Consider the following 15,067-nt stretch of genomic DNA (forward strand, 5'->3'; position numbering starts at 1 on the left):
TTTTTATTACAAAAGGGTATTAGGATTCTTCAGAGAAACAGAACCAATAGGAGATAGATAGATATAGATACACACACACACATACACATACATACATACACACACACACACACATTTGTTAATCCTCACCTAAGGATATTTTTCCATTGATTTTTTTTTTCTTTTAGAAAGAGTGGAAGTGTGGGGGATTGCCTCCCACATGAGCCCCAACCAGCACTGGTGGTTGAGCCTGCAAATGAGGTACATGCCCTTGACTGGAATTGAACCTGGGACCCTTCAGTCCCCAGGCCAAGGCTCTATCCACTGAGCCAAACCAGCGAGGGCACACATCTGTGCTTTATCTATATCTCTATTCCTACCTATATCCACATCTAGAATGATGTTTATTAAAAGGAATTGGCCCTTGTAATTATGGAGCTGAGAAGTTCCACGACCTGCCAACGTCAGGCTGGAGACTCACTGGTGCAGTGTGAAGGCCTGAGAACTCGAGAGTTGGTGATGGAGCTTCCAACCAGGAGTCAGTCCCAAGGGTAGGAGAGAGTGATGTCCCAGTTCAAACAATCAGGCAGAGTCAACTTCCTCTTTCTCTGCCTCTTTGTCCTCTCAATGGATTTGGTGCTGCCCACCCACATCAGGGAGGGTGATCCACTTCACTCACTCCATCAACTCCATTGCTAACCTCTGGAAATACCTGCTCAGACACACCCCAAAATAATGTTTAACCAGATACCTGGGCACCGCATGTCCCAGTCAAGTCGACACAGGAAATTAACCATCACAAAAGGTAACAAAAACATTGGTTGCAAAAAAATTGGATGCAGAAAAGTTTCAAAAAAAATATTAAAGCCCATCATTATCTTCATTTTTAGCCTTATTCCTCCAAGATAATTGCTGTTGATGGTATGAAATTTCTTCCTGGTATTTTTTTTGTTTTTACTATATACATATTCAAATGTATAAATATAGAAATAATGCCAACTATACTATTATGCAACTTACTTTCTCTTTTCTTACCAATACATCTTGACATCATTTATAAAGACTGACCTCATTCTTTTTAACCACTGCATACTATTCTATGGTGTGGATGTATCATAAAATTCTTACATAGTGTGCAAATGTGGATGTTTAGGTTATGTCCCGTTTTTCTCCGTGACAAACCCTGGTGCCAGGAACATCCTTGTGCAAAGTCTTTGCTTGCATCTGTTGGGGAAATTCCTAGACATGAGATCACTTGGCCTAAGAATATGCTCATTTGGCACTGAAATAGAGAATGACAAAATGCCAGAAGGCATTGAGAGATCTTTTGTTTGCCATTACCTGGATGGTAACTGGACTGAAAAGAAATTTCCCACTGGATAGAGATATCCATTCTCTCATATTACAAGGCCCACATCTTACCATCTTTTTCTCCCAGCAGCCCAGCAGGCTGTTTAAGCATTCAGTGACCACAGTCATGTAGGCGAGAGTAAAACAAGTCTGCCTGATATTTTCTAAAGTATGGGTAGCATTTTTGAAAGCAGAGATAATGCTTAAAGTAGACTGTCTCCCTTGGACCAGGGGTCAGCAAAGTGGGACTGTGAGCCAAACCCAGTTACCTTCTCTTTTTGTACAGTCCATCAGCTAAGAATGGTTTCTACATTTTTAAATGTTTGGGAAAAATAAAAATATAAATACTATTTGTGATTTGTGAAAACTATATAAAATTCAAGTTTCATGCCCATAAGTCAAGTCTGATTGAAACACAGCCACACTCAATTCATTTACATATTGTCTAAGCTACTTTAACATAACAAGAATGGAACTCAGTAGTTGCAACCAAAACTACATTTACTTTGGGCTTTTCATTAAAAAAATATTTCCCAACCATTTCTTTAGATCTGCAGTGTTATTTTCCCTTTTGTGCTAGTCTCATTTTTTCTTCTATAAATTTTTCTCTGTAATTCTCTGTTACTTCTCCCCTCCTCCCAACACTCTCTAAAGATAATACTGCAAATTAGCAAGGTCCATTTTAATAGTGAATTGCATTTTTTCCTACTTGCCAAGTGTCTGGAGGTAAAATATATTTTAAGAAAATAAAGAATAATGATTTCAATTTTGGTCTAAAATTAATTTGGGTCACAATATTAACCTAATACTAATGAAATTCAGAACAAAGGGAACTAAAATAAATGAATTATAAAGCACAGCTCTGAATCTTTCTAGCCCTACCTTTCCCTAGAAAGACCAACTTAATTTTAAGGTAGAAACCAGAGGAACTGCTACCCCTTCATATTTGGGGTTCATCACAACAAAAATTGTCATTAACCCTTTCTGAACCAGAACTGGGCAGAGGCTGAGCAGCTGCTAGTGTATCTATGGAAAACTCTATTTCTCAGCTCAGGGATTTGGGGAAGGACTTGTTTGTTTGTTTTTTTAAAGATGAATTTCCTGGCTTTCTCCTAATTTAAGTTGAGAGAGTAGCATTCAGCATCAGAGAAGAGGGTGTGAGAAAGAATTCTGGGGGCCCCTTTCCAGGTGGGCTGTGTTGGGCAGTGAGATGGGACTGTCATTAATGGGTGGTTAATGGGGCCTGACCTTGGCAATGAGATGGCTCCCTGAGAGTTAGACTATTAAATCAACAGTTAAAAGTGTTTTCCTGGGGGCCAGTTCAGAGGATGTTCCTTCCCTCTGTGCTGCCTCCCTTGCGCTCAAGCATGCGCTTAATAAAATCTGTCTGGAAATATAAAAAGAAGAAGAAGAAAAGTGTGTTCCCAGACCAGCAGCCCTGGCATCTCACCTGGGATGCAATACCAATCTGAGTTATCAGGCCTCTACCCTAGACCGACTGAATCAGAATCCCGGAGGTGAGACCCAGCAATCTGTGATTTCTCAGCCTCCAGGTGACGCACGCTCAAGGTTTTGAGAACTCAGGTTTTTGAGAACTTGAGAAGCAGTGTCTCTCCCAGGACTGCTAAAACGGAACTTTTCTGTGTGTTGGTTGGTTGTTTCTGCTAATGACGACTACTATTTACCTAGTGCTTACTGTGTCTCAGGTTCATGTTAAAATAATAATAGCTAGCATTTACTGAGTGTTTAATGTGTTCCAAACACTGTTCTGAGTGCCTTATTCTACCATCTCATTAAATTTTGAGAACAATCGAATGAGGTAGGTGCTGTCATTACTGCCATAATAACATCGATGAGGAAACTGAGGTATAGAGAAGTTACGTCCTTGGTGGAAGGTCATAATGGCAGCGAAGACCCGGGATGTGCACCAGGCGGTCAGGCTCCAAGGCCCTCACTCCTTACTGCTAGGCACTGTCATTGGTATTCTGAGACACACGGATTAATTTAGTGTATCACTTAATCCCTTCCACGTCACTTTGAAAGCGAAATCTATTAAACAAATTTTACAGCTGGAGACTCAGAGTCCCTGAGAGGTCAATGAATGTTTCTCAGATCACACAGCCCATTTAAAGGCTCAGCTGGATTTCGACCCTGGCCTGTGTTCTTCTGTGGCGGGCTCTCTGAGCTATGATGTCATTCTCCCTGTTCCTGCCTGTCCTGGTGCTGCTGGCCACTGATTCAGGGTCTCCGAACCTGTTTCGGGGCAGCTTGACCCATTCTTTTCTTGTTGTTTTTTTTGTTTTCGGTTGACTTCAGGGAGAGGTAGGGAGAGAGAGATAGAAACATCTGTGATGAAAGAGGCTCATTGATCAACTGCCTCCTGCACACCCTCCACTGGGGATCGAGCCCGAAACCCGGGCATGTGCCCTGACCGGGAATCGAACCGTGACCTCCTGGTTCATGGGTGGATGCTCCGCCACCGAGCCACACGTGCTGGGCATTGACCCATTCTTTAGTGAATACAAAACACAGCTCCTGCCTTCCCCCCCAAACTGAACACCACCAGAAAGAGCATCCCCAGGAGTCTCCTTGAAGCCTGCTGTCCAATGCAGAGAAGGCAAGACCTGATTTGAGTACGACTCATTTGAACAGAGTTTTCATTAGCAAATAAATTGGTTGTGTGTGTGTGTGAGGGGCGGGGGGGAGGGGGATAGATTGATTAGGATATGTGGTTGAATAGTCAGGAATGCACAGAAAGTCCTTGCGCCTGGAGGAACTCAGCAGGTTGCATTAACACTAATTAAGAAGCACAGACTATCTTTTCCAGGCTAAATGAGGCTCAAGATTCCGGAAGAGTGTGGTGGTGTAGGAGGTCTGCCTGCTCTCAGGTTTGAGCCATGTGGTCACTTCATGGTATCCAGGCTCCAATCCTCACCCCCAGGGGCTGGGGAGGGTGATGCAGTCTTCAAAGTTCATGGGCGCTAAGCTGGAGGCTGGCTACAGTGGCCAATCTGTCCGATTCCATCTTGCACGGACTCACTGTGCTCTCATCACGTCCTCGAGCTTCCTTCTGCTAAACTGGCCCCAACTCGGGCCCTTTGTCTGCTCCTCCCTCCACCCAGGGTACCCTTTCCTCAGATCTTTGCTTCATCATAACATTCAGGGTTTGGCTGAAGGTCCTGGTCCTTAGAGAGGCCTTCCCGGGTCACCCTCATGTCACCATGGATGTTGAAACCTTGTGTACTTTCCATTTCAGTTACAGGAAATTAAAAAAAAGAAGGAAGAAGGCTAGAATAACAAAAACCGACCGGAGCCTGCCTGAACCAAGATGGGGCTGAATCTGACCTCCAAGGAGCCTGGACCTCTTTATACGCGGATTCTAACGCATTAGCATGCTAACGGACACACCCCGCGGCTCCAGGCAGGTCCAGCTTAGACTCTATCAGGGAAGAAAAGGGCTGGCACCCCAATCTGGGAAGCGATCAGCCCGTTCCCTGGAAAACTAACACATATGCCTCCCTTTCTCCCGGACTTCTCTAGAACAGAGAGTTAATCTGTGAGCCTGATTTCTGCTCCTCCATTCTCTGGCCATTGAATACAGCTTGTGCGGCTGAATGCTCAGCTTTGGTTCCAGTTTTTGGACTCAGGACACGGAACAGAGAAAGGACTCTTAGAAGGACAGAGGGAGCTTCCTGGGGCCTGGGGTCCCTAGAATAGATGCCTTACAATCTAAACCAGTGGTTCTCAACCTTCTGGCCCTTTAAATACAGTTCCTCATGTTGTGACCCAACCATAAAATTATTTTCGTTGCTACTTCATAACTGTAATGTTGCTACTGTTATGAATCGTAATGTAAATATCTGATATGCAGGATGGTCTTAGGTGACCCCTGTGAAAGGGCCCTTCGACCGCCAAAGGGGTCGCAACCCACAGGTTGAGAACCGCTGATCTAAACGGATAACACTAATATTACTCTTCCTCGCTGCCCCCACTCTGGGCCAATCATTCACACAGCATCCTACCTGAAATCACCTTTGCTCACTGGTTTACCTGCCCTCTGCCTCCCCTTTTTGGAACCTCAGCAACCTGAGAGCAAGGCCTTGCCCATCGTGCTCACCACAGCACCCTCAGAGCCTGGTGCACAGCAAGTGAACCATACTTATTGCTTCAAGCCTCCCCGGCGGGGGTGGGGGGCGGGGGTGGGGGCGGGGAATTCCAGATTCCTCTCATTTCCTCACCTCCTCCTGCTGCCGTGGAACCATCTGATATCTGATGCTGGGTTTGTACTAAGTGCCCTGCCCCATGTGAGCGCTGTTCGGTGCACCCTTGAGTCTGCACAGCCCTGCTGTCCCCTGGGGAGCGGAGGGTGAAAAGAGCCAGGGCTGCCAGCTCAGAAGCAGCCTTGCTCCAGGCTTGCCTGGAACTGGCAACCGGAGCTCACCTTCCCAGCCTAAGGGCCTTTTTGGTTCAGATGGTGATTATTTGAATGAGGCACTTTTAACTGCACAGTCTGACAAGGGCTTCTCGGCAGGGGACCCATTAACACTGGCCTAAATGGGAGTCACCTGGAGGGAGTGAAGCCCCAGGGACCTTTCTGAAAGCTTTAGCAGAGCATGTGGCCTCGGTGGCCGCGGCTTCCCCAGGCAATTAAATGGGCAGCACACTACATTGCTCATTTAGCATCTCCAGCCTCCGGTCTCAGAGACTGCCGGTGACTGTCTGCCCTGCAGCCTGCCAATCAGCCACCTGCCAACCGGGCTCCCAGCCACCCTCTCTCCAGCTCTCCTCCTTCCCTTCCTCCCCCCTCCTCTTCTCCTGTCTTTCCCTCCCTCCCTGCCCTAAGAAAGTTATAAACGATCTATGAATTCCCCAGCTCTCACCTCTTATCCTTGGCTGCTGGCTCCACCCACTCCATCCCTTTCTCTTGTGTCTCTCCTGCCTCTGAATCTGAACTACCCAATGTGACCTACTTTCACTTTATAAGCAAAGGCTGTGGAGCTGTGGGCTAGATGAATGAGACGTGGGCTGAGGCGTCCAGCTGGCGAGAACTGAGGGGCGCCACAGGTCATCTGGTGGGGCTGGTGGTGGCTGCTTGCAGGTATAGATTTACACCTTGAGCAGCATTCATACACCTGGAGTTCCTGGCCTGAAGCATTTTAGGGCAGCTCTTCTGGTAGTGAATTGAACAGAAGCTGAAATTTCTATAGCCAGTGCTATGTTGGCCCAGATTTACTGTGTTACCACCACTGAGCTAACTAATGAGATCCCATTAGGAATAACTGCCAGCGCTTTAGAAGGCAAGCACTTGGCACATACCATCTCATCTGAATCCTCGCCAAAAACTCTGTGAGATGGGGATGATTTGGGCCCATTTTCCAGATGAGAAAACTGAGATGTAGGGAGGTTAAATTGTGCTGCTTCTCAATTTACCACATCTCTGTTGATATCATAATTATAATCCCCATTTTATACATGAAAACCTGAGCTCAGGGGTAAAGAGCACACTGCACTCATCGGCAGTGCCCTGTGCTGCGCTCCCAGGTTGCAGTGCACAAATAAATCGATGCCATTTGCAAAATTTAAAAGCTCAGCTGCTAAGAGAATCATTGACTCATTTGATGAATACTTCCTGAACATCAATTATTAGTAGGTATTAGACTCAGTTTGAGGTGTGGTAGACAGCAAACAGGGCCACACACTACTCCAGGGGTCCTCAAACTACGGCCCCGCGGGCCACATGCAAACACAAATATTGTATTTGTTCGCGTTTTGTTTTTTTTTACTTCAAAATAAGATATGTGCAGTGTGCATAGGAATTTGTTCATAGTTTTTTTTAAACTATAGTCCGGCCCTCCAACGGTCTGAGGGACAGTGAACTGGGCCCCTGTTTAAAAAGTTGGAGGACCCCTGCTTACTCCCTTCTCCTTAGCCACACCCCTTCACAATGTGACTTCCTAATTCTTCCATCAGGAGGTGGAGCCTGTGGCCTCTAGAATCTGCCTCCTGAGGAGCTCTGAACAATCACATGTTGCTCAAGTGCCAGTCTAGACACCAGGAGACCGTGCAGCTTCTGCTCTCTCTTGGAACACTATGAGCTCCAGTGGGGCCCAGTGACCTTTTAAAACAAGCCCTCCAGGTGATCGTGATGCACACTAACATTTCAGAACCACTAACCTTTGTGGAATCTAATGAACAAAATGAATTGACCAACAAAATACAACCCGAAGCATAGAGGCATGGAACAGACTGATATACCTCAATGTGGGGCTGGGGGAATGAGAAATAAACCAAAGAACTTATATATTTACTAGGGGCCCGGTGCACGAAATTCGTGCACTGGGTGTGTGTGTGTGTGGGGGGGGGAGGTGTCCCTCAGCCCAGCCTGCCCCCTCTCACATACTGGGAGCCCTCAGGCGTTGACCCCCATCACCCTCCAATCGCAGGATCGGCCCCTTGCCTAGGCCTGAGGCCTCCGCCAGAGGTGTCAGGCTTGGACAGGGGACCCCCATCTCCCCCTGATCACTGGCTCTGGCCCCCGCCCAGGCCTGAGGCCTCTGGCCCAGGAATCATGCCTGGGCAGGGGACCCCCATCTCCCCCTGATCACTGGCTCTGGCCCCCGCCCAAGCCTGACGCCTCTGACCCAGGCTTCAGGCCTGGGCAAGGGGACCATCATATCCCCCCAATCCCCGGCTCCGCCCCCAACCCAGGCCTGATGCCTCGGCCAGAGGAGTTGACCCTCATCACCCTCCGATCACCAATCACCGGATCGGCCCCTTGACCAGGCCTGAGGCCTCTGGCAGAGGTGTCAGGCCTGGGCAGGGGACCCCCAGCTCCCCGCGGTTGCAGGCTCCGCCCCTGCCCAGGCCTAACGCCTCTGGCCTAGGCGTCCAGCCCGGGCAGCGGGGACCCGCAGCTACAGCGGCCCCACGATCGTGGGCTTCGCTTTAGGCCCAGGCAAGGCACCCCTAGCTCCCGGGACTGCCAGCTTCCACCGTGTCCAGCTCCCATCGCTGGCTCCACCCCTACTTCCTGCTATCACTGGCCAGGGCGGCAAAGGCGCCTGATTCTCCGATCATGGCTGGGGGCCCTGCCCCCCAGCTCTTAGCTCCCCCCTGGGTTTCCGATCACTGTCAGTGGCAGGGGGCTTCTTCCTGCTTTCCCTTTCGCCTCCCTGCATTGTGCCTACATATGCAAATTAACCGCTATCTTGTTGGCAGTTAACTGCCAATCTTAGTTGGCAGTTAATTTGCATATAGCCCTGATTAGCCAATGAAAAGGGTATCATCGTACGCCAATTACCATTTTTCTCTTTTATTAGATAGGATTTGCATAGCCCATGGACACTGGCAATAGGGTAGTGAAGACCTGTGTGTGTGTGGGGCGGGGGGGGGGGGGGCGGGGGGCGGTGAATAGGGACTGGGAGGAGGGGTAAAAGGGGGGGATGGGAGATATCTGCAATACTATCAACAATAAAAAATATATTGAAAAAAAGAACCACTAACCTAATTGCATGGTATTATTGTAAGCCACTACCTTTTGGGGTGGTTTGTTACCTAGCAGAAGCTAACTGATACAGGTGTGGAAAATGAACTCACCAATGCCCTCCCGATGGTTAAAGTTCATTAGGGGAGATAACATATTCTTTTTTTTAAAAAATATATTTTATTTATTTTTTTACAGAGAGGAAGGGAGAGAGATAGAGAGCTAGAAACATCGATGAGAGAGAAACATCAATCAGCTGCGTCCTGCACATCTCCCACCGGGGATGTGCCTGCAACCCAGGTACATGCCCTTGACCGGAATCGAACCCGGGACCTTTCAGTCCGCAGGCCGACGCTCTATCCACTGAGCCAAACCGGTCTCGGCAACATATTCTTAAACACAAACAAAATCTGTAATGTAGAAGGCCAGATATTAAAATTATAAACCAATATCAGGTTGTACAACAGTGATAATAACTAATATTTAAATAAGTGCTTACTATGTGCCAGGCTGTGAAGTGCTTTGCATTCATTATTTTACTTCATCCTCCTAGGAACCCTTTGGAGATCATTGCTATTTTTATGACCATTTTATAGATAAAGAAACTGAGGCCTAAAGAAGAAAAGAGCTTTGCCTGAGGTCACTTAACCAGCCAGGGGCAGAACCAAGATTCTGACCCAGTTAACAGCTTATGCTGTTGTGTGTTGTGGGATCCAAACCCCAGGGGCAGGGCAGAAAGAGTGCTGTGTATATGCAGAGGGGAGCCTCCCATGGCTGCTTGGGAGTCAGGAGAGGATTTATGGCAGAGGCAGTCCCCGGGTTGACTTCGAAGCCCAGGCAGGATCAGGACATGTGAGCTGGAAGAGAATGAGATGTTCAGGCAGAGGGAAGAACTTGAGCAAAGGCGAGGTGTGGGGCGCGGCTACAGTGTTTTGGCCAGGTCCAAGCCTCGGACTAATGAAAGGACAGGGTCCTCTCATTGCCACGTGCAAGTCCCAGCTGGAAGGGCAGGGCCCCCCAGCACAATCATAGTCAACGGCTGTGGTTGTGAGCTTGAACCTATGGTCCGAACACGTAGCCCCACGTGCCTTGTGATAGAGTTCAGGTGCATGTAGTTAAGTGAGGTTGAAACTCACGAGAATGCCGTAAACAACGTGATCACGCCCCTACTTTGCCTCGTGGCATCTGCTATAAAATAAAGAAATGGCTTGTGGGCGCTGGCGCTGTCTCCTCATCAGGGAGCAGTGTCCCACCGAGACCCAGCTTTCATTCTCTTGTCTGTCTTTTCTCAATCCTTTCACCCCCCCCACTCAGGGTCACTGAACCTGGCTGAGCTGGCGTGGCACATAAGGCGCCCTGGGGCTGAGTATGCCATGGCCCTGCCGGCTCCCCACAGCGAGGGAATAAGCAGACTTCAGGAAGAGAAAGGAATATCACTGACAGAAGAGAGTGTTCCGGGGAAGGACTGTGGCAGAATTTTAAATTCAGAGCATTCCAGACACCCAGCATTAATAATCTTTTTTGGACACAAGGTGTGGAAAGGTTATATTTGAAATATTAAATTATTAAGCTCAGCATTAACAGAATGTCTTCTGCATTTTAGTGCGGCTTCTGAATTGATTCACCGCTGGACTATACACACAATTTGAAGATGTTAGACTGGAAACGGTAGAGGAAATATTTTGTTGTTATTTTTTAGTGTATTCTCTCACCTAAATATTATATGCAGTTATTTTTTTTCCTCGAAACCCACTGAGAAGGTACCATGCTTCTCTTTCTGCTTTCATCTCAGTACATATCAACAGTCAAAAGCAGGCATACTTAAGTGAGCATCCAAGAATGCTGCATGTGCCCAGCATTTCAATTCTGCCGTGTTCCCCAAAGGTAAGATGCTGCCCTGCTCCCAAGGAACTTAGCAATCTAATTGGACACTAAACTCCCTGGCATGAATTCTAAGGGCCATTAACAATGAGAAAGAAAAAACATCAGCGCAGACTGGAGGAAACGGGAAGACCTCCAGGGAGGAGCCAGTACCAATGCGGGAGGAAAGCATTTGAGTTTCATGCTGGCATTCAGTTTTGTTAGGACCATCTTTGCTATCAACTGGAATATACTCTAATCCAATAGAGAAAAATAAGAAATGACCTTTCGCCTAAAAATTTCTGGGTACTTTCTCAATCTGAAATAGCAAGTGTGTTTCACTGCTTGGGTTAATTCTGCTTGAAGTGCTACCTTAAAAAGGATTATGGGCCTCTGCCAGCCTCCAAGGAGAGAAATGCTGAAATCGATTAGTGATGCCTGCCACAGGTATGGGAAAAGTAGGGAGAACATCCTACATGCATGACTTCTCTCTTCCTCACTTTCCCCTGCAAATTATAATAAAGTTTCCATTTCTGTGTACCAAAATAGCTGAAGTCATTAACTAACTGGACTTCATGCCTTACTTTTTACTTTTAGGACAGAGGCACATAAAAAAAAATTAAACAAATATTCTAAAAGAAAAATCTCCCCATACATTTCTGTTTAGCTAGTTAAATTTTAAACTTATTACCTGCCCTCTACTTAGAGGATTGTATGCTGATTCCTTTATATTCAGAAAGATGATCTTGAGGTACAGAAAAATCCTGAATTATTAAGTATAACCTTTATCAATTCTAAGCTGTGTTTTGTTGAAAATATATGTTCTTGAGTGGGTTACTTACCTGGACTCTTAGGTTGTTGGGGATAGTAACCTGGACCCAGTGTCTAATCCAGTGTTGCCTGCACCTGCTAACCCGCATCTCCATCCATGTTGGCTAGACTGGTATCCAGATGGGCAATGCCTTCTGGGAGCTCTACTGCCTGGATCATGGCATCCGGCCTGCTCGTCAGATGCCAAGGGACAAGACCCCTGGGGAAGGAGATGACTTCTTCAACACCTTCTTCAGGGAGACAGGTGCTGGCAAGCATGTGCCCAGGACAGTGTTTGTAGACCTGGAACCAGGGTCATTGATGAAGTTCGCATTGGTACCTACCGCCAGTTCTTTCACCCTGAACAGCTCATCATATGCAAGAAAGATGCTGCCAATAACTATGCCTGTGGACACTACACCATTGGCAAGAAGGCCTTTGACCAGATTTGGAAACTGGCTGACCAGTGCACAGGTCTTCAGGGCTACTTGGTTTTCCACAGCTTTGGTGGGGGAACTAGTTCTGGCTTCACATTCCTGCTGATGGGATGGCTCTCTGTCGATTACGGCAAGAAGTCCGAGCTGGAGTTCATCTACCCAGCACCCCCGGTTTTCAGAGCTGTGGTTGAGCCTTCCAACTCTATCCTCATCACCCACACCACCCCGGGACACTCTGATTGTGCCTGCATGGTTGACAATGAGGGAGGCCATGTATGATATTGAGTGCCCAACCCACACTAACCTTAACTGCCTTAGGAACCTGATGGTGTCCTCCATCACTGCTTCCCTCAGGTTAGATAGAGCCCTGAATGCTGATCTGACTGAATTCCAGACCAACCTGGTGCCCTATCCCCACATCCACTTCCCTGTGGCCACATGTGCCCCTGTCATCCTTCCTGAGAAAGCCTGCCATGAACAGCTTGCTGTAGCAGAAATCACCAATGCATGCTTTAATCCAGCCAACCAGATGGTGAAATGTGGCCCTTGTCATGGTAACCACATGGCTTGCTGCCTGTTGCACCATGATGATGCGGTTTCTAAAGATCTCAATGCTGCCATTGCTACCATCCTGACCAAGGGCGGCACCCAGTGTATGGGCTGGTGCCCCAGTGGCTTTAAAGTTTGCATTAATTACCAGCCTCCCACTGTGGTCGCTGGTGGAGACCTAGACAAGGCACAGCGAGCCGTGTGCAGGCTGAGCAACACCACGGCTATTGCTGAGGCCTGGGCTCGCCTGGACCACAAGTTTGATTGGATGTGCGCCAAGCGTGCTTTTGTTCACTGGTACGTGGGTGAGGGCCTGGGAGAAGGAGGGTTTTCTGAGGCCTGTGGGCACATGGCTGCCCTTGAGAAGAATTATGAGGAGTTTGGCGTAAATTTTGTTGAAAGAGAGGGTGAAAAAGAAGGAGAGGAATACTAATTAACTTTCTTTTCAGCCCTGTAACATGTCATACAGGTTACAGCTTTCTGATTAGATTTTCTTCTGTTTTACCTGTGATCTGTCTGTCTTTTTCATGTATACCTATAAGATTCCCCCCTCATGTTTAAAAATAAAGGCATTGAGAAAGAAAAGAAAGTGTATGTTCAACTCTAGAATTTGGAGGATAGATATCAGGAAGAAAAATGGGTCGTACGGAGAAATGCTTTTTTCTTGATTAGACAACAGTAACAAGAGGAATAGAGATGGAGGTTATTAGGGCTTGCATACTGTGACACAGTCTTTGTGAGGCCATTTGTGACACAGTCTTTACAACATAGTGAATGGGACCCCTAACGTTGTGTTGTGCGGACTCTCCCAGTCTAAGCCAATTTCAAGTTCAAACGCCAATTTCAATACAGCTCAATGTTATTAATATTTCCCAAGCGTATTAGGGTTACCAGAGAAACATAACCATCCACACTCTCACACACATATATGTTATATATATTATATATAAATATTGTATATGTAAATTTATGGATATACTTTATATATGTGATATGTATGCTACTGGACAGCCCCCTGAGTTGGAGAGGGGGGCTGTCCCTCCTTGGCTCTTGTCAATCTTGTGGGAAGAAATTCAGACAATTGACAGACAGCAGTGGTTGAAGCAAAGCAAGTGAATTCATTAAGAATAGACTTACCCTACCTGGTTTGGCTCATGGACAGAGCATCGGCCTGTGGACTAAAGGGTCCCAGGTTAGATTCTGGCGAAGGGCACATGCCCAGGTTGTGGGCTCAATCCCCAGTAGGGGGCATGTAGGAGGCAGCCGATCAATGATTCTCTCACACCATTGATGTTTCTATCTGTTTCTCCCTCTCTCTTCCTCTCTGAAATCAATAAATTAAAAAAAAATTTTTTTTAAAAGAAAAAAAAGAATAGACTTGGCATAAAGCACAAGTAGGCAAGTCAGCTGGTCTGAGCGTCCCACCTGGTGGGGGTTTAAGGGCTCTATACTCCCCCCCACTACAGATTTCAAAGCCCCCTTCTAAATTGTTGTGACTTACACTGGAATGTTTGTATATACATTTGGTCATCTTGTTTGGGAAGTCCTGAGACCTTTGTTCAGTGGGTGAGATAGACTCCCCCCTTTTCCCCATCCCCCCTTCCTGCCCTAGCAGTTATCTTTCCTGCCTAACATTCCTCAAGTGATACCATTCAAATGCTTTAGGGGTTTTGTTGTTTGTCCCCCAGACTTTATTTGTCCCCCAGACTTTATTTGTCCTGGCACAAATGACATTAATTGGGTCTTTGCTATTTTCCCAGGCCAGGGTGATTTAAGCTATGTCATCTCTGGTTAGGAAGGAGAGGTATAAACCATTTGTTCTCCAGTCTCCTTGGTTGGGGAAGATAAGATCTTGTGATTCACAAGCTGGTTGCAAGCTGCTCAAACTGTTTGGCCTTGTTTAATTTTCTTGTCTCAGCTTCTCCATGCCACTTGCCCAGGAATTTTCCTAGCTTCTCACTATCCTTCCACACACATATATATTTATATATAGGAACTGACTCACTGACTCACTTGATTATGGAGGCTGAGAAGTCCCATGTCTACTGTCTGCTGTCTACAAGCTGGAGATCCAAGAAAGCCATGATATACTTCTGTTCTAATTCTGAACGCCTGAGAACCAGGAGCACCTATGGTCCTGGACTGAGGGCAGGAGAAGACTAACGTATGTCCTAGCTCTAGAAATCAGGAGAGAGAGAGAGAGAGAGAGAGAAAGAGAGAGAGAGAGAGAGAGAGAGAGAGAGGAATTTTTCCTTCCTCCAGGGTTTTGTTCTATTCAGGCCTTCAGTGGATTGGATGAGACCCACCCACATTGGAGAGGACAATCTGCTTTATTCAATCTACAGATTTAAATGCTAATTTCATCCCCAAACCCTCACAGACACACCAAGAATAATGTTTGGCCAAGTATCTGGGCATGCCATGAGCCAGTCAAATTAGTACATGATTTTCACTATCCCACCAAGTGTCTGGCATTATACTTAACATTGAAAATATAGAAATAAATAAGAAAAGGTCCCATATCTCAGGGAGCTCTCAGTATAATGGGGAAGGGAACTGGCAATTATAATACAGCATAATGTATATTAGTATCGAGAGA

General features: G+C 46.7%; 1 pseudogene; it reads left to right on the forward strand.

Moving 5' to 3' along the window:
- Nucleotides 1-11,584: 11,584 nt before the first annotated feature.
- On the forward strand, nt 11,585-12,901 carry LOC132232351 (tubulin alpha-1B chain-like; annotated as a pseudogene).
- Nucleotides 12,902-15,067: the final 2,166 nt, after the last annotated feature.

This window comes from Myotis daubentonii, chromosome 4, assembly GCF_963259705.1.
Source record: "Myotis daubentonii chromosome 4, mMyoDau2.1, whole genome shotgun sequence".
Lineage (NCBI taxonomy): Eukaryota > Metazoa > Chordata > Mammalia > Chiroptera > Vespertilionidae > Myotis > Myotis daubentonii.